Genomic DNA, 4955 nt, shown 5'->3' with positions numbered 1-4955 from the left:
TCAGTGTAAATATCTATGTTTAATAAGAACCAATTTCAAGGATCTGGAATGAGGCTGAATTATCCCCAACCACTTTGTGCATCTTCTCTGGCAGAATCCTAGTCCCTCCAGCATGTCCCGGGTCTTTCTTTGGGTCTCATGGAAAATCTCACCGGGGAGGCATCGTCCTCACCAGATGCCTGAGCCACCTCAATTTGCTCCTCTCAATTCAGAGGAGCAGCAGCTCCATCCTCAACTCTGAAGGAGAGTCCATCCATAATCTCATTCTTTTGGACTGAAAGCTTGTGACCATAAGTGAGGGTAGGAATAGTGATCGGTCGTTCTGTAAATATGGAGTTTCACCTCTTGTCTCAGCTCTCTCTTCACCACAACAAGCTGGTACGGTGCCATCGATTCAGACATCAATCCACCTATCGATCACCCAGTAAAATTCTTCCACTTGGGGCAAGATCTCGCCCACAGAGGGCGTTTGACCATTTTCCAGCTGGTCAGTTATCGTTGCTCACTATAACTGAACACAGTCTGTCCAGATTCTGGGTATTTCACGCTTGATTGAAAACTGCTCCAGTGTATGCTGTAGATCACAATCTGATAAAGCCAACATGACCATCAGATCCGAGTGTGAGGCCACCAAAACAGGTGCCCTCAACATCTGTCCAAGAAGGTCATGAACAGAATCAATGACAAAGGGCGACCTTAGCAGAGTGCAACTCTCACCAGAAACATGTTCGACTTACTACCGGCAGTGTGAACCAACCTCTGACACCAGTCAGTCAAGGGGCCTGGTGCCTTGTACTCTTGAAATTCCCCCCAAAAGATCATGGTCAAACATCTTCTCTAAGTCCACAAAACACACAAGCTGGTTCGGTGAATTCCCGTACATCCCCAAGGATTCTGTTCAGGGTGTAGATTTGGTCCAGTGTCCCAGAACCAGGATGAAAACCACATTGTTCCTATTGAACAGGACTGAGCCTTCTGCTGGGAGTGGGACATGCAGCAGCAGATGGTTTCTGGGTGTAGCTCAGTCCTTTTTGTTCCTCCCATGGTCGGGCTCAGCAACACGTGAAAAGGGCTAAGCCGTAAACATACTTTATTTTTAGCGTTGAACTATTGTTTTTGGTCAAGTACTCCTTTGTTGTAAAAATTGTCTTTGACAATAAATGTTGAAACATCTGTTTATTTCCCTTTAAATTTTATATTTGCAATGAAAACACATATGTTGGCTTCACCCATAAAAAAAGGGTCAAATTCTCTCCAAGAATAACTAGGAGCTTAATCTGCTGTCGATCCTTGTTTGGTGTTTTCCATTGAATTAAATTATCGAAGTTTTAAAAATAAAAGTAAAAAAAACAAAAAAAACAAGACAAATTCTTATCTAACAAACACAGGCCTTTGCAGCAGTGTGTTGGAGAACTGTACACAGTCACCAAACCTGGCAGCTCTTCCTAGCGGTGGTCACCCGACTTGGTCACACACTGCGAAGAGAGAGGGGGGGCATCCTATCCTGCAGTTACAATTCTCACAAGTCAGCAATTGTGGTTGTGTTGGCCACTCTGGTGAAAAAGCACATCCAATTTGATCACACAAGCTGAGCCTAGAAATTGCAGGCAATCCCTTCCATCGTCTCGACTCCCAAATTCTGGAAGACGTGGGGTGTTGATTGCCAAAGTTTTCTGACTCTCATCTCAATATCCGTCTGCATTGAGATTGTCTCTGATGATGACAAGTTTTATTGGCTTTCAGCCTGAGGTATGTGCCACCCCACACCATTCCACTGGTTCCACCAAAAAGCTCTTTGGCATTGGACAGAGAGGATTTGGAAAGTTTTCGTTGGCACAAGACATGTATTCAACTCTGCACGGCTTATTATAAATGCACTTTCCATACAAATGTGGCACCATTTAATGGGAAATAAAAATACTTTCCAACTGTGATGCATTGTTAAATTAAGTCTGGAAAGAAAAGGTTTTTATAGACTCGTCTATCAGGATTGATACACATGGTTGCCGCTTGCAGAAAATCCAAATGACACAAAAATGATTTAATGTAATGTTTCAAACTCATAATAGCACAGGATGACTCATTAGACATGTCAGTGTGTGTTCATTATTGATTTAATAGGGATGATGTGCAATAGGGAAACTCGTAACACAGTAAGATACCCCAAAAACAGGCGGAATTATTATAAACTTGGAATGAGAAAGAGCTTAGTTTAACGTATAAATCTAAGAAAGGACAGGAAGAAAAAGGAAATGGAAGACAAGAACGGGTGGAGCTCCAGGAAACACTGAAAACCTTTCAACTTTTTTGTAAAATCCAGCTACTTTCTGATATTATACAACAGACTGATGTGCACAATAAACATGGTAGAGATTGTAAGTCAGATCTTTGCTCACTATAACTGAACACATTCAGTCCAGAGTTTTCTTAGAACTAACACTGCAGAATTTCTTTCGATGGAAATGTGCAGATGATCGAAGTTCTTCGCATTCCTCAGGAAATAACCTCATGAGGATTTTTTTTACTCTTGTATGACGTCACCTTTTTACAGTGCCGTAGCAAAGAAACACATCGAATGAGGTTCTTTTCGTTTGAGTCTCAATGACTCTTTACACAAAGTAGTTGATAGATGGTTTCAGACCATCACTGACCATATGAACCCAGATCCACACGCATACCCAGCTTCCAGATGTTCATTGATAAACTATAGACCCTGTTTGGCCATTCCACTCACGCTGGTCCACTGTTTTGCTCCCATTCAGATGGGAGCATGACAGAGTGGCCTTCTCCCCAAACCTCAGCGCTTCTTTGATCTTCCAGAAGGTTTAGAAAGAGACTTAGGAGTTCTGCTCATAATATGGTTACTGGTTAACCACCAGCAACCACATTTTGCTCTCTGATGTTGCCTTCAGAGCTCTGTGCAGCTGCCTCTTGGTAGAGGTTTGGCTCAACAAAAGTCTTTGTAGTGTGGCAGGTTGCACAAAAGCTGGGAATATCCCCTCGTTGAATTTCTGCCCCCCGGAGCTTATTTCTTATCAAGAAAATGAATTTATGGCAAACCTCCCACACCAAATGCATTTTTATCATGTGATTCATGGAAGGTGGACCTCCATCAAACTGACTCAAAGACGTTTCAGCAGTCAAAACAATCGCCAAGAAACAATTCTTGTGCATTTTGTCATTTATTAAAGTAATAAAATGATTACTTTCCGTATTATTTCAATGAAATAGAGCTTTTTTTCTTCTTCAAAAGCTGTCCAAGTAGATGAATTTAAATAATTTGTCATTGTGATCACAGCTGAGCGCTAAAGTTATTTTAACATTGGGTTTGATGTCTTTCTCCTAAAAGTATCAAAAGTTACTGAACAGCACCATCTGGGACTTAACTGCGACATAAAAGAATGCACAGACATGCAAAAAACAGAACAAAGCCAGAAAAACAAACACTTTATTGCAAGATGGAAGCACTCTGTGGTTTTATCAACTGGATATAAAATGGGGTTAATTTCACATTTCTCTGTCAGAACAATTTTGCTGGTTTACAGTAGTGATGACTACACCACTGTTTCTACTAAAAGGGTCACACTATGCAAATTGAATGTTATAATACTTTTTAATATCAGTTATGATATCAGTGTCAGTCTACGTAGGGCTGGTGGAGAAGTCGGTTGTACTGTTGTCTTGCAGCACGAAGCTTTGCGTACTGGGCCTGAGGTATTTATTCATAGAGTTTGCATGTTCTACTATGTGGGTTTTCTCTGGCCTCCAAAACCACATCAACTGATAACTCTAAATCACCCTTAGGCATATGTGTGCACATTCATGATTGTCCTATGACAGATCGGCGATCTACCCAGGGTGTACCCTACTGGGAGGCTATGTGGAGTCAGGCACCAGCTCCTTCCACAACCCTGCAAGGTCCAGAGAGCGTAGGTGTTCTTGTCCTTGTATATTTAAAAGGTAATTAAAACCAAAATGTAATTGAAGTATTTTTAGTATCATGCCCTGAAGACATAAAAGTTGTTCTTCCATAAGACCATAAATGCGCCATACCTTTATGCTTCTTTTGCTTAGGTGTATTGTTTAGCAATAAATTATTACAGTTAAAGTTGAAATGTTTACTTGTTTTCCTTTTTAACTCTGACTTTATCCATGTCTGTTTGTACATTGTTCTTATAAAAAGTACTTGCCTCATTGCAGATTATTTTCCGCTTTTGCTTTTTTTTTTTGACTCCCTTTAATGTGTCAACTCATGAAAGACATTTTAGTATCACATAGAGATAACTTGCAATTTTAAAAATATTTGCTTTTTTTAAAGGCAACCCTCCCCCACCCCCAAAGACTATTCAAACCAACTTGGTCTGATGTAAAAAGGTAATTGCCCTCTAAACCTAATACTGTGTTGAGCAACAGCATAACATTGACATTTAAGTGGAGATGTTGACTACCTTAATTATTATGAGTCATTCAGAGTTTGACTTCCTGGTGTGCCATGGATCGTTGATTGTTAGTACGTAACATAACCCAGCATGCTTCAGCTTAAGGTCTCAAAATTAAGTTAACGTGTTAACCTGCCTGGGCCATGCCTCATCCCCATTGCCAAGCAATCTGCTCATATCCAGTTCACGCATCTTTCCAGTCCGTCATGTTCCTTAAATCCCACCCCCCTTAACCCTTAAGCAGACTTCATCTCATCTCTCTCTCCCTCTTTTGATAAATAAATGGCGGTACTTTTCCCTTTGAGATATTGAAGAGCAAAGAAGAATGTATGTTTTCATCAATTACAGCAAGTCATCTAGGTCTGAAACCAACAAAGCAGCTGACCTGACTGTCAGCATTTTGTTAAGTTTTGTGTAAATTTTTAGCCCAAAGTGACTGAACTCAAGCCTCCCAAATAAGAGTCACATTTAGTCCACAGAATATTTCCCCAAAAGTCCTAGGAATCAGCTGTGTTT

Source organism: Poecilia mexicana, unplaced genomic scaffold, assembly GCF_051168715.1.
Source record: "Poecilia mexicana isolate PSO_F unplaced genomic scaffold, ASM5116871v1 scaffold_16, whole genome shotgun sequence".
NCBI lineage: Eukaryota > Metazoa > Chordata > Actinopteri > Cyprinodontiformes > Poeciliidae > Poecilia > Poecilia mexicana.
Note: the sequence above shows the minus strand (reverse complement) of the source record.